Genomic DNA, 25,622 nt, shown 5'->3' with positions numbered 1-25,622 from the left:
AGAAAAGGAGAGGTCACAAAAACAGAAAGTGGCCAAATGATTTTCTGGTTTCTAGGAAAGGGGGAGAAAAAAACGTTAATCTCAGAATTTTCAGAGAAAGGAAGAGTCTAGCATGCATTATTAAAATTTTTGATTATGAATTCTAGAAAAGAAGGTAGTGAATGCCAGGAGCCAACCTGAGTTTAGTAAGAACTGTGTAGACCAGAGAAATCTCCTTTTATCCTGGACTGGGAGGCCAGGGAATATTATAGGTATAATGTCTCTGGTTTTACCAAAGCATTTAGCAAAGGATCTGTCATGAAATGTATGCGGAAAAGATGGAATCCACATGAACTCATACAAGTAGGTACATTTACAACAAGTTGAAAGGCAGTACCTGTGGAGAAGTCACTGAGAGCAAGGATCTTTGTTTGTGTGGTGGGGTTGTTTGGTTTGGTTTGGCTTGGTTTGGTTTGGTTTTGAGACAGGGTCTTACTCTGTCACCCAGGCTGGAGTACAGGGGTGTAATCACAGCTCACGGCAGCCTCAACCTCTCAGGCTTAGATGATCTCTTCCCATCTAAGCCTCCTTAGTTGCTAGGACCACAGGTGTGTGCCACCATGCCCAGACAAATTTTTGTGCTTTTTCTAAAGACAGGATTTCATCATGTTGTCCAGGCTGGTCTCGAACTCCTGAGTTCAAGTGACCTGCCCGCCTCAGCCTCCCAGAGTGCTGCGATTACAGGCATGAGCCCCTGTACCCAGCCAGATCTTTGTTTAGTTCACTGATGAATTCCCAACACCTAGAACAATGCCATGGTGGGTGCTTAATAAATATCTGTACAATGAGGGGGCCGTAACTGAGCCAGAGGTGTAACTGTAGGGAGATGTTACAGGCTTCTTTCCTGCCCCTGCCCTGCTTTGTTTTGCATTAAGGACTCGAGTAGGCCGGGCGTGGTGGCTCACGCCTGTAATCCCAGCACTTTGGGAGGCCGAGGCAGGTGGATCATGAGGTCAAGAGATCGAGACCATCCTGGTCAACATGGTGAAACCCCGTCTCTACTAAAAATACAAAAATTAGCTGGGCATGGTGGCACGCACCTGTAGTCCCAGCTACTCAGGAGGCTGAAGCAGGAGAATTGCCTGAACCCAGGAGGCGGAGGTTGCGGTGAGCCGAGATCGCACCATTGCACTCCAGCCTGGGTAACAAGAGCAAAATTCCGTCTCCAAAAAAAAAGGACTTGAGTAAAGACATTGATGATATGCTCAGTAAAGTTTGTGGAGAACAGAAAGCAAAGCCTGAAAACTAGTATAGAAACTGATAGAATCAAGACCCAAATATCTCACTAGTCTGAGTTAGATTTCTCAAGATATAAAAGTTTCATAAGAATATATGTAAACTACTCTTCTTGAGACTTGAAGGTACAAGAAGTACCTTCAACTGAACAGGTACAAGAAGGGGAGATATAACTTAAGAAACCTTACTTTTAAAGTTCATATGTTTTCGTTGACTCCAAACTTAGTGTTAATATGGGTTATGATGTAGCTGCCAGAAGAGGTCCATGTCAGCTATCCATGTTTGGATTCATCAGTTTTAGCAAATGCTTCTTGCAGACCTGCTCTGTGCCAGAGCCTGGGCAGGGGAGCCAGTGGTGTACAGAGACAGGCATCTCCATCAACCCCGGGACAGGAGGTGAGCACTAGGGTTGAGGCAAGGGGGTGCTTGAGAAGGGAGCAGGGTTCCTCCCTGTGCCTGGGGTGGTCCAAAGCATTCACAGGGCAGGGAAGCTCTTAGGCTGAGACCCAGCAAACAGGAGGGAAAGGGACAGCTGGCAGAGGAGACACTTTGTCCAAAGACAAGGGGTGGTATGTTGAGGCTGGTATGTTCAGTGGGCTGTCTGGGGCTTAGCCAGTGACGGGGAGAGGAGAGGTGGCTGCAGGCAGATCAGCAGGGAGGCCTTGGCCCACCAGGAGCTGTGGGAGCCACAGAAGGAATGCAGGCCCCAGGACTCTGTGCTCTTGGTTTTTCTCCTACCTCCTGGGCTGCCCCAACTCAGATTCCTTTGATAGTTTCTGCTTCTGTGAGTCTCAACTTTGGAGTGCCCCAGGCTCAGTCCGTGGCCCTCTTTTCTTCCCATATATACCTTTATGCCTTTCTGCCCTCATCCAGCCCCATGGCTGTAAGTGCGTCCTATTTGCAGATGAGTCCCAGACTTCTGTCAGCAGTCTGGGCCTCTTTCCCAAACTCTGGACTCAGACGTCCCACCACCTTCATGACATCTCCAGCATTTAACATGTGGAAAACTGAACTGTTAGCTAGGGCTGCCACAACAAAGTACCGTAAACTGGTGCCTTAAATAACAAAAATTTATTTTCTCTCAGTTCTGGAGGCTGAAAGTCCCAAGTCAAGGTGTTGGCAGGGCCGCACTCTCTTTCTGAAGGTTCCGGGCAGAATCTGTGGCACGCCCTCCTCTTTGCTTCCGGTGTGGCTGGCCATCCTTGGCTGTCTGTGTCTTGTAGCTGCATCAATCCCGGCTCTGCCTTCTTTATCACGAGGTGTTCTCCCCATTCGCCTTCATGTCATCTCCAGGCCTGTCTGTGCCTCTTCTCCTTATCTTATAACGACACCAGTGATATCGGATAAAGGCCCAGCCTAATGACCCCATCTTGATCACTTCTACAGAGACCCTCTTTCCAAATAAGGCCATATACACAGGTACGGGGTATAGGACTTCCCCATGGCTTTTCAGGGATCCCATAACTTTCTCATCTGCAACCTTCCCAGGTTAGCTGACAGCTACTTCATTCATCCAGTTGCTTTGGACAGAACTCTTGGCATCATCCTTGACTCCCATCCTTTTTTCCCATCCACATCTAGTCCACCGGGAAACAGGCTAGGTTCAAAACCAACCGCTTCTCCCACCTCCACTTCTGCTGCCCTGATCTGAGCCACCATCATCTATATCACCATAAAAGCTAAGTATCAGTTCATGTCACTCCACTGGTCAAAAGCCAGCACAGCTTCCCATGCCACTCAGAGTCATTGCCACGGCCTTTCTGCCGCCCCCATGCCATCCCTGGCTTTAGGGCCCTCACGCTGGCTCACATTGGCTCCTGCACACAGGCTGGCCTCTTTGCTCTCCCTCATATGTCTGGGAGTTTTCCTTCTCTGGACCTTTGCACTAGCTCTTCCCTCTGTGCGGAACCCTAACCCCTAGATGTGCTCCAGCCTCACAGTCGACTGTCTTACCTTCTTCTGGTCTGCTGAAATATCACCTTCTCAGTGGCACCCTTTTTATAATTCCAGCCAGCCTCCCCACCCAGCCTTCTCAGCTCCAGTGTTTTTTCCATAACACTTTCCCCTTCTATGCTAGAATATTTGTTGTTGTCGTTTGTCTCGCCTGCTAGTATGCCTCTACAAGGCAAGGACCTTGATTTTGCTCACTGGTGTTTCCCAAGTGCCTAGAGCAGAGGCAGAGCCAGGACTGGGCCCAGGTCTCCCTGGCTCCAAGGCCATCCCCTTCCTGCTGTGAAAGACCACTTTGAATTATGCAAGGGTAGATCTCTCCAATACCACATCTCAGTTATTCTCCCCGCCCCATCTTTTGCTGTCATCCTTAGTGACTTCAGTATCTTTATGAGCCTACTAGCTAAAATAGAAATTTTAAACTGTACAAAAAGAACATGATGTTATGTTCAAGAGAATGGAGTCTGGGCTGGATGTGGTGGCTCACACTTGTAATCCCAGCACTTTGGGAGGCCAAGGCTGGAGAATCGTTTGAGTCCAGGAGTTCGAGGCCAACCTGGGCAATGTAGTGAGACCTCCTCTCTACAAAAAATTTTTAAAATTAGCTGGGCATGGTGGCATGGGCCTGGAGGCAGAGTTGAGGGGATCACTTGAGCCCAGAAGGTCAAAGCTATAGAGAGTGATGATAGCATAACTACACTCCAGCCTTTCAGCCTGGGCCACAGAGTGAGACCCTGTCTTGGGGGAAAAAAAAAAAAGGAGTCTGGAGCCACTTACACAGCAGGTAAGCATAGGCACCTCACTTCACCTCCCTGTGCCTCAGTTTCCTCATCTATCAAAAGGAGATAATCATGCTAGCTTACCTCAAAGGGTTTCAGTGAGGGTTAAATAAGTTAATATATGTAACTACCATGGAAACAGCAAGTACCATATCAATATCATTGTAAGAATATATATTTCAGTCTTGAGAACACTACGCTAAATGAAATGGGCCAGTCATAAAGGACCCGTACTGCCCGATTCCACCGATACAAGGTATCTAAGGTAGTCAAACTCACAGAAGCAGAGTGTAGATGGTGAGTGGCAGGGGCTGGGGGAAGGAGGAAACAGGGCTGCTGCTGAGTGGGTGTGGAGTTTCAGTTGTGCAGGCTGAGTCAGTTCTGGAGGGCGGCTTTACAACAGTGTGCTTGTGGTTAACAACGGATTTGTTAAGAGGGTAGAGCTCATGTTATGTGGGGCTTTTTAAACCACAACTTGTTTTTTTAAAAGGATATTAGTCACTAACCCTTTGTTTTTTTGAATTTTCTCAGGGTTAAGGGACTTACCCAAGTGCTCTCAGCTTATAAACGAAAGAGGGTACCAAGAATGAAGCCTCTGACTTCTAGGGCTCCTTGCCCTGCTCCAAGTCAGGCATCAGTCCTTTCTGTCAAAATCCAGATTATGAAAGGACCATAGTATAAACGGCTCTGCACTATGGGGAGGTGCATCCATGCTTTCTTGGGAGAAACGCCTCACATGTTGGCTTCATAAAACTCTTCTATGCCCCATAGGTTGGGCAATGAGAAATAAATAATCCAGACACTGGTGTTATTGGTGGGTGGCTAGGGCTTCCCAAACAGGGGTAGTAAACAAAGGAAACATCTTAATTTCAAGCTTCATTAAAACTAGTGAAGACTGAAAGTCATTTTTCAAAATGGTGAGTGGTGCCAGGGATCTCTTCCCACCTGGAAGGGGCACTTGGTCTGTAAAAGCAGCAAAAATGTGTGTCTTTTATGTCGCTTGGGTAGAAGCTCCTGTCCCAAGTAATCCTTGTCTCCTTTATAAATATGCTTGGGCAAAGTGACATCCTAGCAGTTTTTTGTTTTGTTTTCTCTTTCTTAACAAGGAATTCTCTCCGCTCAGGCATTTTAGGTGCTGATTTTTCTCATGTCCCAGAGATGCGTCTAATTAGTTGATGCTTCCTTCCCATAATAGTTCACCACGGAGAGTGGGTTTGGACTGGAGGAGGGAGCAATTCTGTCATCTTATCAAAGCGCTGCTGATCAGGTTGGCTTTCCTGAGTGCTCATTCATTTTTCCACCTCTCTGGCAACAGAAGCAGCAAGCTCCTTGCTGAGTGGAGCTGGAGGTTGCTGGGTCCTGCCATCTCCCCAGTGCTTGCCAGCACCCTTTGATGAAATGCTGCCTCGGAGCCTTTGCAGTAGAGCTCACTGGAGAAATAATCTCCTTCCTTTCGCATCAGTGGATAAACGCTCGGCTGCAGATAATATGACAAAAGTATGCCACTGTCACCTTGTCCCTACGTAACCTGGCACCCATCAGGGCTGCCTGCAGGCCCATGTGTGTCCCAGAGAGAAGGTATATGAAGGCCTCTTCCTTTTCTCGCTCCCTCTAGGAGCACAGTGACCCTCCAGGCCAACAATACAGTGTTGTATTCTTGGGTGGTCTGACATTGCAGAAAGACTCCGTGGACACTAGAGATCCAAGAACTCTCTTCCAGTGCTTCAGAACTGGAAGGGGATGCTGGCTCGGGCCTTCTTTTAGGACTTGTATCAGTTAGCTTTTGCTGTGCAACAAACCACCCCAAAGCTTGACGGCTTAAGACGGGAAACATCACTTACCATGATCCTGTGGGTTATCTGGGGCCTCGGCCGATGGTCACAGGGGCCCTGCCTCGCCTGTCTAGTAGTGGTTGGGAGACTGCTTGGTCTGGAGAGGTCTGGCAGGAACAACTCAGTTGTGCTCCTTGTGGTCCGCCCATATTACTGCAGACCAGCCCAGGCTTTCCACATGAGGGTTCCAAAGAGAATAAGAGGGCACACAAACCCAAAGCACAAGTGTTTTCTAAGTGTCTGTCACATTTGCTGATGATTGTTGGCCAAAGCAAGTCACGTAATAGCCCAGAATCAATGTGAGAAGGGAGCACCCGAGGGTGTGAGGATGGGAAGGTGTAAATAACTGGGGAGTCTACCCAGGAGCGCCGCGTCCTGTTCTCACCCTGAATGGGTTTGTGTCAGTGTGGGGTGGCTCTTTCAGGGAAGAAATGAAAGGCTCTGTTGAGGCAGGAAAGCACAGTGGAGTTTGACACATGGTGTTAAAATTCTGCACAGCACTTACCAGCAGTGTGGCGCCAGGCAGGTGACCTGACTTCTCTGAAGCCTGGGTTCTTCACCTCAGGCTGGGTCTGGTCCAGCCTCCCTTTAAGGTTCTTCGGGACACTCACTGATGTTTGTGGAGCAGGGTGTGTGGCATGTGGTCGGCACCCAATGTAGCTGGCATGGTGGTGGGGCAGCAAAAGCAGAGCTATGCTGGGAAGTTGGGCAGTGCCAGCTCCTGGGGCAACAGGTGGCCATTCATGCACAAAAGGCTTGGCTGGGCCCTTGGACAGCGATGTGCCCTGGCCCAGGAGGCCAGGTGAAGATCACAGAAGGGACAAGAGGCTCTGCTGGCTTCTTGCAGACTAAAAGCCTATTCACATATTTGTTGTTTGAAATGGAAACAAGTCACCCTTTCTTGGTTGTACATCCCCCACAGCAGCTGCCCGTTGACTTCCACACCCCATCTTTCCCCAGAATTTTCACTCCTTGTGCTTCCACCATGGCTTCTCTGTGCCTTTGACTCTGTTGCTGGGTCTTCCCGGACACTTCCTCATGACTTGCCTCCCACCTCTGGGAGCATTCTGCTCAGCTTCCTTCATTGGCCCCTTCCCTCCTCTCATCTTCTTGTTATTTATTGGTGTTCCGCAAATTCTGGCCTTCACCCTGTTGTCAGACAACACTGTTTCAGAGAGAGTCCTGCGCAACCCCAGCTCGGCTCCCGCCTGCTCATGCTGTCCCCACTCTGTCTCTCTGGCCCCAGCTTGCCTCTTGGACTGCAGATCAGTTTCTCACACTCAGTAGGCTGCAAAACAAAGCTCTCCTCCCCATATGTCCTCAGTCTGCTCAGGCTGCCATAAGAAAGTACCAGAGCCTGCGTGGCTTAAACAACAGAGATTTATTTCTCACAGTTTTGGAGGCTGACACCCACGATCAGGGTGCCAGCATGGTAAGTGGACGGGTGCTCACGGGGCAGAGAGAGCCCTGGTGTCTCTTCCTCTCCTTACAGGGGCACCGGTCCCATCACAGAGCTCCACTTTCAGGTCCTCATGTAAACCTCATCATTCCCCAAAGGCCCCGTCTCCTGATACCACCTCACTGGGTACTAGGGCCTCAGCATATGAACACATGAATCTGGGGGGGGAACCCAGTTCAGTCTCCAGCACCATATAACCTGCATTCCCATCTGTCTTCCCCTCTTCTCAGTAAGCCAAACCAGAGAGCTCTCAGTAATTTCCCACAGTGGTCAGTTCCAAATAAATGTCTCCTGGGTCCTGCGTCCTCTCTGTCCCTGCAGTCACTTCCCCCAGACCCTGCAGCAACTCCCTCACCTCCAGGCTTGATCCAGCAAGTTCAGCATTGCTTCCAAAACAAACACCTGATCACTGCTCACTGCATTCTCTCTCTCATACTCTTGAGCACATGGTAAAACCCTGCCTCAGCCTCTCTGGCCTCATCACCTGCCCTTCCCCCCAGCATCCTCATTCCCTGCTATACTCACCCGACTGTGGCGCCCTCACCAGGCCAGCACAGCTCACTGCACTGCGCTGCGTTTGCTCCTGCCGTTCCCGTGATCTGGGCTACTTCTCCCCCTCCCCACGACTGCCTGGAAGCTTGTACTCATCTGTCAGGAACTGACTCTGGGGTCATCCTGGTGAAGCTCTCCCTGCCCTCTGCCACAGCATGAGCCATGCACACGTCCTGTTTATCACTTTCCAAGTATACTGTGGGCTTGTGAGTTTCAGCCTGTCTCCTTTAATGATCTGTGAGCTCCTTGAGGGCATAAATCATCTCATTCATTTCTCAGTACCCCAGTGTCTGGCATATAGTCAATGACAATAAATAAGTGTTGGATGAATGAATGAATGAGTGAGGGGATGAGGGCAGTAAGTGAGACCAGCAGCCTCCTGTTTCCCACATTGAATCACCGAAGTTCCCCGTTGGCACAGGTGCCACCAGCTGCCAGCTCCCTGAACTTCCTGCATACCCAACTTACCAAGCCCTGGAGCAGCTGGCGTTTTCCTTCCCACCTCATAGCACTAGGGACCCTGGCAAGCTCTCACCTGCCCCTAGGAAGGCCTCTTATGGAGAAAGCCCTTGGCACCTTAGCCAGAGCTCATGGCTCCCTCCTCGATTATGCTTTGCCCTTTCTGCCTGTTTAACCATGTCACTTTATACCATCCCATTCTCTAACCCTCTGGCTCAAGTTAGCCCTTTATTACATCAGTTCGCTCTGCTGTCCGGCTTGTTTCATTGTTTTAAGTGTGTGTTGTCATCCTAGCGGATGCTCATTGTAGACAGAGCTTCTGTTCTTGATTGGTTCTTGGACATTTGGTAAATGCTACACCATGGGTGTTTATTCATAACTGACCTTGGAGTTCTTGTCACTTCCCTGCCTACTTGTCTCCCTTTCTCCCAGCTGCCCTCCTCTTTAAAAAGGCACAATGTCTTAAGAGTTAAGATTCAGCAGACTTGAGGTCAAATTTTGGCTCCACCATTCCCAGACTGTAAGACTGGGAGCCAATAGCTTAACCTCTTTGAGCTTCTATTTCCTTATCTATAAAATGGAGCTAATGTCACCCCTGCAGGGCTACTGAGAGGATTAAATGAAACAATCAGTAACAGCACTTAGCACAGTACCTAACATGGAGTAAATACTCAATAAATGCCGGCTGCTGTGATTGATGTTTTTTTCAATAATATTATTTTTTCAGTAAATCTTCCGCTTCAGGTTCTGTTATAGACTAGCCCCAGGCCAGCACCTACCACATAGGACAGGTTTTTGTGGAAATGTCAGGAAAGAATGCAAACTGATTTCTAGGGCTACCCCTGAAACGCTTCCTTCCTTGTTAGTTGGAATGAGAGGCTAATTTCCCTAAGATGTTTCCACTCATCTCCAACAAGAGCTTCCGTCTTGTGACACGGCCCATGTTCTGAACCTGATCTTGGGGCAGGGTGGGTTATGCGGCTCCTCACCTATACACACGTCTGGGACAGCCAGGCTCAGGAATCCCTTCTTTTTTTTTTTTTTTTTTTTGAGATGGAGTCTTGCTCTTTCAACTAGGCCGGAATGTAGTGGCACGATCTCGGCTCACTGCAACCTCTGCCTCCCAGGTTCAGGCTGTTCTCCTGCCTCAGCCTCCTGAGTATCTGGGATTACAGGCACATGCCACCACACTCGGCTAATTTTTGTATTTTTAGTAAAGACAGGGTTTCACTATGTTGTTCAGGCTGGTCTCAAACTCCTGACCTCATGATCCATCCGCCTCGGCCTCCCAAAGTGCTGGAATTACAGGCATGAGCCACCACACCTGGCCAAGGAGTCCCTTCTTAATCAGGCAAGACAGCTGGACCCTTCCTCTCTCATATCAGAGTTTAGGGCTTGCTTTCCTGGTTTGATTTGGTCTCAGCTTGGCTGTCACCTGTCTTGAAGGGCTTTTCTGGGAAGATAGCCTGAGGGACCTGACCGGGCATCCAGGAAGACTGCTCCAAGATGAGGAAAGGATGCTGGGCCCCTGCTTCTAGCCTCTGGAGCATGGCCAGGCAGAGGCACTCTGGCTAAGAGATGCCCATTTCTTCTCTCTGGCCAAGACTGGTAGAAGTCCTGCCCACCAAGAGTCAGGCGAGGGGCAGGGGCACAAACCCTACTGAACACAGTTCTTGGTCCCTTTCCTGTGGATGATTCCTTCCTGGGCCACTTAGCTGCCTCAGAGAGGGGACAGTATTATGGTCCCATCTCCAATCACTGGAGAGGCAAATCAAGCACATGATTCTCACTCCTGACCCTTCTTTATCCCAGTTCATAACTGGGTGAAAATAGAAGAAATCATAGACTGTTCCTATGGGAAGGTACCCTTGTGGGGAGTCTAGGCCAGTGCCAGGCTGAACAGCTACATCAAAGTTACCTGGAAAGCTTTGTGCAGATTCCAAAATGCAGATTCTTGCAATGGATGCATATCCAGAATTTCCAGTTCAGTCAGGGTGGGTGGAACCCAGGCATCTGTCCCCTATGAGCTCCTGAAAGATTCCAGTGCACAGTTAGGTATGAAGCCACTAACCTGTCCCGCTGCCTTATCTCATCAGCAGAAGTGGAGGGTGCTCTGAGGGCCCCAGGGAGGTCTCGTACCTTGAAAAGCTGGTGATAAGGGCCCAGAGCACCGAGGATACTGCTGAAGTCCTGCCACCTTCTCAACAGCCAGGGCTGGAGCCGTCCCTTTACCAGATAGGATCCTGGATATCAGGGTGGGGCCAGCAGGGTAGCACTGACTCACGGGGTCCCAGCAGGCCACATTCCCAGGGGAGCTGAGAAGGCGCTAGGGCAGAGAAGAAAGGCCCTTGGCCATTTCTTTCAGAGGCCTGTGGTATAGATCCATGGATGCCCTCTTCCTCTGCCCACTGCCCTCCCTGGGTACCCATGGCAATGGAGGGGCCATTCTACAACCCACCACTGCCAGGCAGGTGGAGAGTGAAGCCCATGTGTTGCACCGAGTCCTGTTAAGAGTGTAAGTTAAAGTTGGCTGGCTGATGGATTTGACACAGAGGTAGAAAGTAGATGTGGGAAGGCCGGGCGTGGTGGTTCACACCTGTAATCCCAGCCCTTTGGGAGGCTATGGCGGGCGGATCACATGAGGTCTGGAGTTCAAGACCAGCCAGACCAACATGGAGAAACCCCCTGTCTACTAAAAAATACAAAAATAGCCTGGACTGGTGGTGCATGCCTATAATCCCAGCTACTGGGGAGGCTGAGGCAGGAGAAACGTTTGAACCCAGGAGGTGGAGGTTGCGGTGAACCGAGATCACACCATTGCACTCCAGCCTGGGCAAAAAAGAGCAAAACTCCATCTCAAAAAAAAAAAGTAGACGTGGGACAAAGTCTAAGTTCACCAATACAGACAACTCCAGCTCCTGAGTAGATTGAAGGGGTTTTGTCTTCTCATCTGGGCTTTTGGCCCTTCTAGAAAGATGGGACCATCCAGAGATAGCCAGCCCTGACCTCAGCAGTTTACACTGTGGGCTGCTAGAATCACAGGCACAACCTCACAGAGACAGGTCATGCCTCTGAATCAGAAACTGCATTTAAACAAGGAAAACAAAACTGTGTGAGCCCTGGACAGCCCAGGAAGGGGAAAGCCCCAGACTGCCGTGCAGGGAGCCTTCTGCCGCTGGGAATTAAGGGCCTAGAGCTTCAGTTCCTCTGGACTCTGTGGCTGGGCTGGTGGTGGTACAGAAAGGTGGGATCTTTTTTCTGGTAAGCGAGAGGCAGTTTGATGGTGCTATGAAAAAGCTTCCTCGGGCATGCAGACCTTAAGTAAATAAAAGCACTAAAATAGATTTTTTCAAACCGTGTCCTTCCAGAGTATAGTAGGATTTACTGGGAAATTGGATTTAATTTTCCCTGATTCACCTGACTGCTGAGTGGAGGAATTCAAAGGAAAGGTCTGTGTTTCCCTAGTGGAATCTGCTGAAACAGGGCCAACTGCAGGGCTTACGACTTCTTATAGGTGACCTTTTAAAAGGCAGCTGGGGGTATCTGAACAGCAGGCTGGGGAGTGGGGGCTGATGCTTAGCTAGATGCTTACCTCTGAACCTGGAGATAAGAGATTGATTGTAGAGCCTCTGCCCCATCCACATGTTATAGATCAGTTTCCTGAAGAACGGAGGTCGCCGGGTGCCCTCTGGAGAACAGGGTTGCTTTTCTAGTGGTGGTGAAGGATAATCGGCCCTGAAGCACCCATTTCTTGACTCATTCCACTTGGGTATCAAGACTGCAATTTGCTAGATGGTTGGACCAGTGCTGGGGTTTAGGGTATGACCACAGAGCACAAGGGAGGGTTTCCCTTGAGCCAGCTATATGAATTGAAATGCTAGAACATCACTAGCGTCTTAGAAGGGTTTTCAGACACCAGGCTTTAAGTGGCCCCAAACCTTCCCCAGACCTAAATATAATGCCATGGGCCACATTCCAGAGTTTGGGTTCCCACACAGAACTTTATTATGGATGAGAACCAGAAGTGTGCCAATATACTGCCTCTCTGAAGAAATATAAAAGCCTTGATTTGTAGTGTTTGCCAATTTTCAAGGTGTAACTACTCCCACTGTGCCAATTTCAAACTACCAATGTGAAGTCTCTAAATATGGAGTTGGAAAGAGGCGTGCACAATTGGCTGTCATGAGCGGTTCCAGTCGGCTCCAGCACACCACTGAGCTCAGGAGCCTCCAACTCATATGTCCGAAGAGCTCACAAGTAGAGGTGCCTCAGAGGGGCAAATGGAACCATGTGCCAGGTGCATCCTCAGTACCCCTACAGGTACAGAACACACTTTCCCCTTAGCTAACAGAATCTTCTCGCTAGCAAGAACTTCCGCATTACCAGATTAATACTGGGACGTGTCAGGGGGTGTCTCCACTTTAATAGTGGTCATAACAGGACAAAGATTGGCCAAGTTTAGGAGTTATCAGATCCCTTAAGGAGCTTATTTAAAATGCATCCTACTCAACTACACACCCCGGAGAATCTGATTTCCTCTATCTGAGATGAGGTCCAGTCATCTGTAACTGTCAAGAAAGTTGCAGGTAGTATTCACACTTTGAGAAGCCCTCATCTACTGTTTGCTCACCCTGTGGCTTAGATGCCTGGAAGTTCAAGGTCTGGTGACTTTTAACAGTGATTTTATTCTTCATACTAACTGTTTTGCTCCAATGAAACTTCATACTAACTGTTTTGCTCTGTGTTTTTATTAAGTCCTACCATGCAAAATCTGATTCTAAACTATAATATGTATTGAGATCATCCCAAGTATCAGACATCAGACATGTGTTACCCCATCTTATTCTGACAACTACCCTATTATTACCACCCCATTTTGCAGATGAGGAAACTGAGGCCCAGAGAAATTTCCCAAGCAGGTGGTGCTAGAATTCAACTTCAGGCCATCTGACTCCAGAACCTGCATTCTAAGCATGATACTGGGCTGCCTCTGTAAAATAGTGTTCCTTTGAGGGTCTTTGGCTTTTTACTTAGCTAATTCAGGCTAAAATTCAGTTAAATTTCATGAGCATTTAATTGAGTACCTGGAAGATGCTATCACTGGCATACGTTATCTCATTTAATCGTAGCAGCAACCGTACGGGGAAGGTAAGGCTAATTGTTTGCTGGAAGAGGAAAGGGAGATCCAGAGATGGTCTGTGGCTTGCCCTGTGTTGCACAGCCAGCTGGAGGCAGAGCAGGAATTTGTTGTTCATTCTACTACCCTACAGCTGTCCCACTAAGCCTCCTGTGTGGTTCTTTAGTCTAAGGCAGCTTTGATTCATTGGTGCTTTTTTAAGCTTTTGAGCACGTTTCTGGCAGTCTTCACTCTTGACTGATAAATGTCTGAGTCTGTGTATAAAACAGCGTATGAATGGGGAAGACAGCCGTATCCACCACTATCTTTAAACACCAGGCAGAGTGGGCTAAGTGCAGCGCTAAGATGCAGAGGAGCGTGCAAATGCAGAGAAAGCGTTTGTTGTCTCAGCAGAAAGTGAAGAAGGCTCCCTGAAGGAGGTTACACCAAGTGGGACCTGGAAGGATATGTAGAATTTCAGCGAGTTCATGGAGGGAGGAGTGGGGGATGGGCAGCAGTGAGAGAAGATCTGGTGGAAACTGAAGCTGGGAACCCAGGGATTGGGGCCCCATCATTGGCTTGATGAATGTTGCCAACAATCTCCCTTTTTTCTTTGGCCCATAACTAGTTTCATGCTTGACTTGTGATTAAGGACATTTTGATTTTTCTCCTCTAGCTGATCGATCTTATTTTCCATTACCTTAAAACAGCTTTTTGTAGCCTTTCTATGGGGGAGTTTTAATTCCTGGGCCTTTGTGCTTTAAGCCCCAGCACCTTCAAAGTGGGCTTCCAGGGGCATGTGACTTGCTTGAGGGGCCCAGATGTGCTGAAATGCCCCGTGCTCCTTTCTGTTCTCTCAGAGCAAAGGTGTATTTCTGTCCCTCGGCAGCATTGGTGCGGTCAGTAGCCAGCCAACTGGAGTGGCTCTGGCTCCCTTTATAAGCACCCCCATTCCTAGGAGAATACCTTGGGATATGTGTCAGCAGCTTGCTGTAGTCTGCCTGTCCCGGTGGCTGGAGTGCTTTGAACACTGATTCCCAGGGACATTACACACTTCCTTTCCACTGTTTTCTGGCTCTGCCAAGTGGACACTGACCTCAGTGGAGCCAAATGGCATATTTACCTCTGAGCTCTGGCAGCATTGTTTGAGCAATTATTGTAATCTTGGGGGGCTTGTGGGGCTCCCATAGCCTTGACTAAAGGCCTTCCGTAGGAAAAAAAATGTTGCAATTTCTTTGCCAGTTAGAGATCAATCACAGCCAAGCCAACTTCTGCTTTCCTCATGGAGAGGCTAACAAGTGCCACAGGTCTATCACCCTGGAACCTCTGAATAGGAGCCCACCATGGCCAATAGGACCCATGGAGACCATCCGCCGTGGGATCGCCTGTCATTCCTGGACTCTGGTCTCATGGATTCCAAGCAGTGCCTCTCTCCTTCATCCCTGAGTCTGCAAGCAGAGTGCTGATATAACATTCTTCACTACTGAGCAGGGGTTGGTGTGTGTAACATGATGGGGAATTTTCTGGAGTGAGCATTTTCTCATGGTCCCCATCACATGTTCTGCATGACATTTGTAGTAATAGCTTGATGGCTGAGGCCTGCTGTGATGCAGTCTCACTGGCAAAGGCCTCTCCTTGTGCCTTTACAAATGTCACACTTCCTGCATGTGTGAGGGACTGCAGGAGGGCTTCTTTATAGACTCTGCTTCCAGTGTAGCCCTGCCACGTGTCATCCGAGAAGTCTCTCAGGATGCTGTGGTGGTGCATCTCTCTCTATGCTAGATAGATGCTGCTGCCTGGCCCCTCCTAAAGCCTTTCAGTCCATTTCTAAATTAAATCTCTAAACAGTAGCAGAAGAATAGTGAGAACTGCTTTTCTCATCCTTGTTCTAGTCTTCACAGAGCTGTGAGAGCCCTCAATACAGGGTTTTGGCTCCCACAGACAACCGATCATTCTCCCCATTTCTTTGCATGGGATTCCTATATTTTTTCATTCAAATAGAAGAAAAGACTCTCAGCATGCGGATCTCAGGAAGCCGTATGGTGGATATCAGGTTCTTCAGTGTATCTCCAGGTAGCTTTTTTTTTTATTTCAAAGTCTACTTAAGTGTCAGAGAGAAGCCTGATTTCAGTTGCCGATGAGGAGATCTTCAAGTAAGACTTCTACTTAGCACCTACTTTGAACAGAACTGTGTTAGGGTGGGGAAGATGAAGATATACATGAGCCTAAAGCAGGCATAGGCCATGGGAAGCCTTTTGCACAGTTATCCTCTTGGCTACCAAGGTCATCCCTGTTCAGCCAATCAGTGAGATCTCTGCCACGTTGGGCCCAGATTGCCACGGTGTGCCCTCAGTTACCCTCCTGCATGCTGGCCCAGTGTCAGACGTGCAGAGCCGGGACAGGAAGGGGTAGGAGAAGCCTAGATCTTCCAAGCCCAGGATCACACATGATCTCAATGTCAAGGGCAGCCCAAAGTCAGAAAGTAGAAAATGGGCCTAGAGAGATCATCCAAAAAACACCCACACCCATCCCAAACACTGGCTCTGAAGAGGACGTTGTTGAGGCTGGGGATGCAGAGTAGCTGTGTTTGCCATGGGGTGTAGGGAAAGAGCAGCCTTCATGCGCTTCGTGTGGTGGGCACGGGAATAAACCGCTTCTCCACTGATGGCTCACCTGCAGCATGCCTTAGATCCCCTTAGTACGTATCTTCCAAGGGGCTCAAAGAGTGAATAAATAGAGACAATTATTGACCTTGTAATCTTAGATAGCAGCATGGATATTAGGGCAATTTATTATCATTTACTGCTTCCCCTTTCGAGGGAAGAGAAAATGAACGAGCATGGAAAATAAATCAACTTCTTGGGAACTTCAGCCTAGTTAACATATTACCATTGATTAAGCAGCTACCACGTGCCAGACTGTTTGGCTATGGAGATAGGAAGGGCGATAAGTCACAATTCCTGTCTTCCAGAAGATTCCGGTCTGGTGAAAGTCAGAGACATAAACCAGCCACTTCATGACAGCCTTAGGAAAGCTGCCATCGCTTTACTGAGCGAGGGCACCAGGGGGGGAAAGGGAGGCTTCCCTGGGGAGGGGCCAGGTGAGTGAGAGAGATGAGAAGGTGCCATAGATAATAACATGTTCTATTTATTACATCCCTTCTGTGCGCCAGCCCCTTCACAAATAAGTCATCTAATTCCAAGTGTGGAAACACAAGCTTAGAAAAGGCTGTAATGTGAAATGCCAGATTTGAACTTGGGCTTCTCGGGCTCTAGGGCCCAACAAACAGTCACTGCATTGTTTTTTTGAGATGGATTCTTGCTTTGTCACCCAGGCAGGAGTGCAGTGGCACAATCTCTGCGCACTGCTGCCTCCGCCTCCTGGGTTCAAGCGATTCTCCTGCCTCAAGCTTCCGAGTAGCTAGGATTATAGGCACCCACCACCACGCCCAGCTAATTTTTTGTGTTTTTAGTAGCGACGGGGTTTCACTGTGTTAATCAGGATGGTCTCGATCTCCTGACCTCGTAATCTGCCTAACTTGGCCTCCGAAAGTACTGGGATTACATGTGTGAGCCACCGAGCCCCAGCCTACAGGCACTGCGTTTTTAAGGCCCATCTCTCATAGTTGTTGTTCTAAACTCTGGGCGAGACCTGAGGCTAAGGGAGCATTCTGGGGACCCAGCACAGCCCCTTGGCCTCGATACACCTTGAATGCCAGTTTTTTGTTTATTGTTTTTTTTTTTTTAGATGGAGTCCCACTTTGTCACCCAGGCTGGAGTACAATGCGCAGTCTCGGCTCATTGTAACCTTTGACTCCTAGGTTGAAGTGATGCTCTTGGCTCAGCCTCCTGAGCAGTTGGGATTACAGGTGTCTGCCACCACGCCCAGCTAATTTTTTTGTGTTTTTAGTAGAGATGAGGTTTCACCTTGTTGGTCAGGCTGGTCTCAAACTCCTGACCTCAAGTGATCAACCCGCCTTGGCCTTCCAAAGTGCTGGGATTACAGGCATGAGTCATTGCACCCGAATGCTGGTCTTTAAAGGTCCTTCTCCTGAGGAAGTAGGGCTGAGACAGTCTCATGTGGTTGTGTTTTGTTAGGTGGTTGGGGCCAGGGTCGGGAGGGGCATCCTGTTCATGCAGCCTGCTTCCACCTGCCCCTTGTGTTTCTCAAGAAGCTTCCACCTGACCCCTGTGTTTCTCAATGCCTACCTGCTACCAGGCCCAGCTCTGGGCTCCAGCCAGGGGAGGGTATGCCTTTCAGCCTAGCCCTGGCAAAAAGAGGCCAGGAGCCATTTTAGCCATTGGTTTGCAAAAGAAGAAAAGCTCTGCTCCTGCTGCCTGCACACACCCGCCCGCTCACTCCCCTTGATGTTGGAGAGCTCACCGCTGCTGCTTGCTTTTCTAGTTCTCTTCTTTCATTTTCCTTTTGCAAATTTCACTGATTTTGAATCTCTCACAGTTGAGCCCTTGGTTTCCAGAGATCTGAGAGACAGAAAGTGATCACATTTTCCCAGAGGTGAGCTCAACATTCTGCTGGGAAAGTGGGAGATGTCAGGTCTGAGGTCATTTTCAGACCCCAACTTGTTTTTTTCAATGCATTCAAGGAGATTTAAGAGTTGGGGAACAAATAAAGGCATTCTGTCATAGCTGAGAATAAATATTTTTGTATATTGTCTTAAGCTTTTCATCCAGTGTAAGTGATTAAAATGCAGCTGAAAACTCTGCTAGCAAAAAGAAAAAATAATAAATACAGTATATGAGTGCATAAAGATTATTAGGGGAAAGGAAGACTCTTAGGACCAGCCATTCTGTGTCCTGATTTGAATCTGCTTTGAGTGAATCACGTATCCTTGATCCATGGTTGCTGTTCTTCTCAGCAATTTGGTGAGTCCGAGTTCATGTAAGTGGAAGCCCACCGATTAAAACAACTGTCAGCCACCAGCACAGCTTTTTGATAGTTTTCCAAGGAAGTTCAGTGGCACCTGGTCCTCTGGCCATTGTCATAGGTTTGTCACATCCATAGGTCCTACCAAGATCTATGGGTCCAGTTACCTCCCAGTGAGGAGAGACTTACTTTTTAGGCAGAGCTCCCATCTACTTCCTGGAAAGGGCTTGGTGTATTTAACACAAATACAACCCCAATATTTTTTCATTACAATACCTTTTAGATTAAGTTAAAATGAAAAGCATAATTTTCAAATTATATAAAATTATGTTAACAGCTATAGCATTATAGCATATGCCATCTTGACGATTTTGTAATTCCTTTAGCGACTAAGGTGTTTTCACAACCCTGAAATCTAAGGCCATTTTCAGGAGCTTTGTTATTTATTCCAAGAAACTGGAATGTAAGGTCGTCTGTTCTGCTGTCTTCTTTTTTCCCACTGCGGGATTCTCTGTGGCGAGCGCAGATATCACTGTTTGCCAGTCGGCTGTCCGACTGCCTTCAAAGCCGCGTCTGCTTCTTGCAGCTTCTCTGTACACCTGGTGCTTCACCTGGAATTCCTGCTTGCAAAAGGAAGGAATCAAGCCTTACTTAGTCCTCTTAAGGTTTTCATCATTTGAGCTCTCACCAGTTGTTGCTTCATAATGTCAAAGTCTCGAGCCTTGGAAGGTATCCAGGGGCAAATTCAAAGGCGCGCAGCATCTAGCTTGATCCTGAATCCACAAAAGCAGCTGTCTTCCTGTCTTAGAAACAAGTCCTGTATAAATAGAGAATTGGAGATGTCACCCTGCCTTTTCCTTAACTATAACCATTTTCAAAAGTGAATATTGGATATAAAGTTTATAAACACATGACTTTGCTTGTCAAAAGTGTTCTCTCCTGTTTATCTTGAATAAAATGCTGCTCCCATGCTGCCAGTTCCCTTTTCAGTGTTGACTTCAGAAGCAGTTTATGAACTACACTGGGAAGTCAGTTATTACTTTACTTTCGTAGGAACCATTCTATTGTCCCAAACTTTGTGTCTCCTTATATCACACCTGAGCTCTTATCCCTCCCTCCTCTGCCATCTGCGGGCATGGGAGGCAGATTTCAGCGGGAGGAAGGCTGTGAGCATGGACAGAGGCCTGGGAGAACCACTGTGCCATTGGGAAGCAGAAGTGCCGGACTTAGTTGATAACGTTAATGTGATGGACTCTGCCATGAATGGGAATTGTACCAGAAGTTCAGTAAGGGGAGCGGAGGGCTGCTTGCTCAGAACAGAGGCACTGAGAAGAGTGTGATAAATTTATAATCAGCACAGGTTTAATGCTACAAGCCTAACCTGTGAGTAATCTCCTGAATAACCTTTAATGAGTAAGTATTAAGTTGATAGACGTTGGAAAGAACTCCAGTAACCTAATTTCACATCCCCCACCCCACCCATGACGGTTTATAGCCTCTATGTGCTCATTTGACACAGGAAGTGATCAACTTGTTTACCTGGCTGTGTTGGGCATAAGTTCTTAGGTTAATAATTGGTGCTGTAACCATAATTTTAAATCAATATAATGATTTCCATTTCTGTTTATAAAAACCCGTCTGCATCCCAGTATGGAAGATGATGAATGTAATTTTCTCCATTTTATAGCTGGAGAAATCGAGCCAGGAAAGAGTGATGCTGGAAGGGGCACTAGTCAGTGAAGTGCTGGTAAATGTTTTAACAACCACCTCTCTGAGAGAAGAAGTCCTGTTTGTAGTGGATGCTGATTTCCATCATGTAAATACTCCCACCTTGGCTGATTCAAGCTACCAACATGGCATCACTGAATGCAGAGTTGGGGAGAATTGCACATAGCACCTATGTGCTGGCAGTAGCTGGCTGCAGCATATAATTGGCACTAATGATTCCATTACTGGCTTCAGGCTCTTGGATGACCACTGAGTGCCAGCTCAGACCACTTTAAATCCCAATTTAACTCTCAGACTCTGCTCAGCCTCTAACTGCATTGCCTTATTTAATGGGTTACAACTCAAACTTTGATTAAAGGATCCTGAAATTAATTTAGGGAGCTGAGTGAGCATTTTTAAATGGAATAGAATAGAGTAAGACAAAAAGAAATGAATAGAACAGAACAGAAAATATCAGAGTGTAGTCTACATGTTTCAATGATAGAAGATGGATGGATGGATGGATGGATGGATGGATGGATGGATGGGGTGGGTGGGTAGATAGAAAGATGGATAGATGGATGGGTGAATATATGTCTGTAGTAGGTTGGGGTCAAAACTAAAAATACTGACCCAAAAGCAAATGTACCTCTGTTTTCTCATCTGAAAAACTGAGTTAGTGGAATTGACTCCTCTCTGCCTGTGATCAACCAGGGGCTGACCAGATCACTCTATGATATTGCTGTGGCAGTGCTAGCACTCTATCTAATCCAAAGTTGATCCATTTGTGGGGGAAAAACAGGCAAAGCAGACAGGTTTGGCTTTGTCTCTTTGGGAAATGGTTGCACATTGTGTTTGGAACTGGAGAGAGTCCCATCTTCATTGGGCACATGTTTTCTTGGCATTCAGCCACAGCCTAGAGAAGCCTCCCAGGGGCTCTCAGCCTTCCTCTGCCCACATGTGTACACATGTGCACATACACACACATGAAGTTCTGCAGTCAGAGGGATCAACCTTCCTAGGTCTGCTGTGACATGTCATGGGGGAGAGTCCTTGCTCCAAGGGAGGTAATAATGAAGGCTTTCTCCACACTCTTTCCTGAGTCCCTCCTGGAAAAAGGTACAAGGCCAAGCAGTGTTTAGGAGCCATCACAGCAACCCCATGAGATGAGACAGAGACTGTTGGCTCTTTTCAGAGAGGAGGACACTCAGTCTAGGAAAGGCTAAGCAGTGAGCCCTGTGCTCCCGACCTCACCTTCTGACCCCAGGCCAGTGCCCAGGCCAACAGCCCCTTCAGAGCCTCAGGACAGCCTGTTAGTCACCCAGGAAACCCTCCTAAACTGGTTTTCTCATCTGTGAAATGGGATGTTGTTCTATGTAAGCAGCATTTTGCTAAGAAAGGAGAAGTGGCTTTAGAGTCAGAGTATCCGGGAATCTCATCCTATTTTTTACAAATCACTGCCATGGGATTGCAAGCAAATTACTTTACTGTCATTCCCTTGCATGGAAAGTGGCGATGTTGACAACTTCAAAGGTTCATTATGAAGATGAACTAAGATAACGTCACATCACAAATCTGGAGAGAGATATATTAACATGTCAACAGTGCTTATCACCAGGTGGTGGCATTACAGATGGTTGCACTCTTCACTTTTTTGCCCATGTTTTTCCAGTGGTGCACCAGTAAATATTTAACAAAAGAAAAACAAAAAGCGTGATTTGTAGTCTTTGCCCATTTCCTTGGTGTAAATATTTCCACCATGGCTGATTTCAAGCTACAGCCATGACGACACTGAACATGAAATTGAGAAGGGACATGCGTGATTGGCTCTCACAAGCTGGCACCAGCCCACTTCGACTCACCACTGTTTTAACTGTGCACTGAATGTTTTGCTTGGGGGCAAATTAAGAGAGAGAGAGAGAGAGAGAGCAAAAGAGAATTAGTTAGCAGAGTCCCTATCATTATGCCTGACCTTAGTTCTCCTCGCCCCCTGCTCTCCCTCCCTGCTTTGTTCCCCAGCCCACATTGCTCTAATGAAACAGCACACTGCCTGTGAACACCTAGCCATGTGAAGTGGTGGGCTTCCTGGGAGCCAGCTGCCTGTGTTTGCTCCCTATCAGCGGGGCCTTCAGTACCTGGGCAGCCTGTAGAGGAGATCCTAAGGTTGACTCACTGAGGAGTAAATAAGCAGACTCGCAGTCCTCTCACTTTCCATGGCAGACATGCTCAGAGCAGACACATGAGGTTGAGGCTGATGCTGCCCTGGAAGGAACTAGGAAAAGTCTCAGTGAGTGGGAGGCCTGGAGGGGAACACGCTCCCAGTGGCCACACTAAGGAGCTGAACCTTTACCTTCCACTCACTGATGTAACAGACGTGTGGGAGGGTGGGGGTAGGGGAGACAGGATGGGCTCTGCAGGTCTCTGGAGGAATACAGAAGAATGGGGCATCTGGCAGCCTGACAGGCCCCCATAGGTCACCCAGCATGTAAGAGAAAGGTGTAGGAACAAATTCCCCACCCATTCCAGTGAGTCTAAACCTCCCAGCACTTGGCAGTTTCTGGCACAAGAGTAGCTGTTCACGAAATTTTTGTTAATGCTTGGTTGGGTTTGTTGCTTTTTTTAAAATTATTTTTAATGATCACCTTTTATTCCTTCATAGCTTGACCTGTTGCAGGAAGGATGCCAGGCAGCCAAATAAATGCTTATTAAATAAATAAGTAAGTTGTAGCCCTCACCAGCTCCCGGTTTTACCTGTTCCTGGATATAAAATGTGACTTTTAAGTCGAAATGAGACATAGAGTGTTAGTCAAGTTTGCTGGTAATGGTATTTTTCTTCCATTTCTTCTGTATTTTCTGTATTTTTCCAAATGTATTTTCAGAGAACTTGGATCCCTTTTGTTTTATTTAAAATAATGAATATGTGTTACAAAAATAAACAACCTGTAAAGTTAAAAACAAAACAAGAGTTGTGTCAACAACCCAAGAAGGGTGGTCTGCCTGGCTCTGAGGCTCTGTATGAGGGTCCTGCCTGCCCACAGGGTGCTACCTGGACCCAGTATTGGGCTCGTCTCAGCCTCTCTTCCCACAGGCCTCCTGCCTACCAGGCCCTGACTAACGCTCCCCTCCAGCACCTCCCACACACAGTGTGTGCCAGTCTTGGAAGTGGCAGTGGCGAGAGATGAGGGGGATGACAGGCCACGCCCTTTAAAATACAGTTGGGCCTGCAAGCAGCCTGTATGATTTGAATGGTGAACTGCAGGATATGTGAATTATCTCTCAGCTGGGTGTGTAATCCCAGCACTTGGGAGGCAGGAGGATCACTTGAGCCCTGGAGTTCAAGACCAGCCTGGGAAACAAAGTGAGACCCCATCTCTACAAAAAAATGTACAAAAAGCAGCCGGGTGAGGTGGCTTGTGCCTGTGGTCCCAGCTATTCAGGGGCCTCAGTAAATACTTACCCAATGAATAATGGGTCATGATGGCAGCAGACGAGCCACTTGTTTAACTGCTTGTTCAGCGGACTCCTTCAGCCTTGGCATGTCCCTCAGGCGATGGGGAAACCTAGGCACTGCCGAGGCCAGTCGAGATACCTGAAAACCTGGGGAGGCCACTACGGTGTGAGTCGCCTGCCCCCAGCCAGGCTCGGTCCACTTTTTCAGTCACAGGCTTCCCCCAGGGCAAGTAGGGGCCTCACCCCTTGCCTGTGACAAACCTGCAGGTTCCATTTCCCTTGAAGCAGCAGGGCTACTCTGGGAACACAGAACCTCGAGGCCTCCCAGGCATTTGTAGGGTTTGAACCTTCCCCTTCTCTGGCCTAGGATTGCACTTGGGGGAACCATCATGTTGGGGGGTTTCATTAAAGTCACAGGCTGAGTATAGCAAAGGAAGGCTTGGTGGGGGCTTCTCAACCGAGGAGATTTAATTCCCCCATCACCCCTGCCGGTGTTTACGGCTGCGCTCTCAAAACCAGTCAGCTAAGAGGAGGCAGGGCGGAGGTGTCCACCAGAACCCGTCGCCACCCAGTGGTGCACAGATGCGACTGTGGGTTTCTCACAACTGGCCTTTTTCTTGTCAGATAGATAATTTTATTTTCATTTTTATTTTTGGACAGGGTCTCACTCTGTTGCCCAAGCTGGAGTGCCCTGGTATGATTGTAGCTTACTGCAGCCTTGATCTCCTGGACTCAAGCAACTCCCCTGCCTTAGCCCTCCGAGCCCCTGGGTCCACAGGCACAAGCCACCTCACTCAGCTGCTTTTTGTACATTTTTTGTAGAGATGGGGGTGTCTCACTTTGTTTCCCAGGCTGGTCTTGAACTCCTGGGCTCAAGTGATCCTCCTGCCTCCCAAGTGCTGGGATTACACACCCAGCTGAGAGATAATTCACATACCCTACAGTTTACCATTTAAAGTATACAGTTCAGTGGGTTTTAGTCTGTTCTCAGAGTGGTGTGACCATCTTCACTATCCATAATCTTAGAACATTTTCATTGACCCAAAAAGAAGCCCTGGACATTTTATCTAATGGGGTCATTCCACATGCAACCTTTGTGTCTGCCTCTTTTCATTTAGCCTAGTATTTTCTAGGTTCATCCCATTGTAGCTGGCATCAGTACTTACTCCTTTCAGTGGATGGACAGTGTTCTGTGGTATTTTGTTTATCCACTCATCAGTTGGTGGGTGCTTAGGTTGTTTCCAGTTTTTGGCTGTTCTGAGCAATGCTGCTATGAACATCCGTGTACCTATGTGTTCATCATCTCGGAGATACTGTCACATAACTGATCTTTTAAAAGGACGCACCTGATCACGCCACTCCTTTGCTTAAAAAGCCCTATTACTTCCCAGTATTCTTAAAGTCAGAGTCAGAATCCTCACCTGGGCATAGAAGGTTCATGGCTTCTGGGCCTGGCCAACCTCACCCTTCCATTTCCCCTGTTCTGTGCCAGGCAAGAGGCCACCAAGCCTCCCTCTATGCACAGAACCTCCTTCCTTGGCTTCAGCTTCAAACTTTCTGCCTTCCCCTGCCCTTTGCTTCTCTAAACTCTACTCATCCTGGAGTCTCAGATGGCCTGCCCCCTCCTCAGGGAAGCATTCTCTACTGTCTCATTCTGGGGCCACCTGCCACACACTCCCAGGGGACCCCGTGCATCTCTGCCACAGCCCCTAACACAGCTGCAGGCAACAATGACACCCTGGTGTTCTGCCTAATGTTTCTCTCTTTTGCTACCTTAAGCTCCAGGAGAGCAGAGAACCCATCCTTGTTACCCAGTTTTCCCCAGCACCTAGCACAATGTCTAGGCTCAGTAAATACTTACCAAATGAATAAGGGGTCACAGTGTCAGCAGACGAGCCACTTGTTTAGCCACTTGTTCAGTGGACTCCTTCAGCCTTGGCATGTCCCTCGGGTGATGGGGAAACCCAGCCACTGCTGAGGCCAAATGAGTCCTCCTTCTGGCCCCAGCCAGACACACTCTCACTTCCCTGAGGGACCCCTGCTTATGCAGGAATGGGTTTGGAGGAGTTTCCCCCAATGCTGAGATAAATAGAGCCTCAGTGAATCCCAGCTAACATGTGGGTTCTCTCAGGACAGGGTAAATCCCAAAGCATGTGACT

At 48.2% G+C, this 25,622-nt stretch overlaps 1 protein-coding gene across 17 annotated transcripts in view; it reads left to right on the top strand.

Moving 5' to 3' along the window:
- ATXN7L1 (ataxin 7 like 1) overlaps positions 1-25,622 on the top strand; it is a 271,983-nt gene that overhangs the window by 62,531 nt on the left and 183,830 nt on the right. The gene's annotated exons all lie outside the window — the stretch shown is intronic.

This window comes from Callithrix jacchus, chromosome 11 (genome assembly GCF_049354715.1).
Source record: "Callithrix jacchus isolate 240 chromosome 11, calJac240_pri, whole genome shotgun sequence".
NCBI lineage: Eukaryota > Metazoa > Chordata > Mammalia > Primates > Cebidae > Callithrix > Callithrix jacchus.
This window is presented reverse-complemented; position numbering and strand designations above follow the sequence as displayed.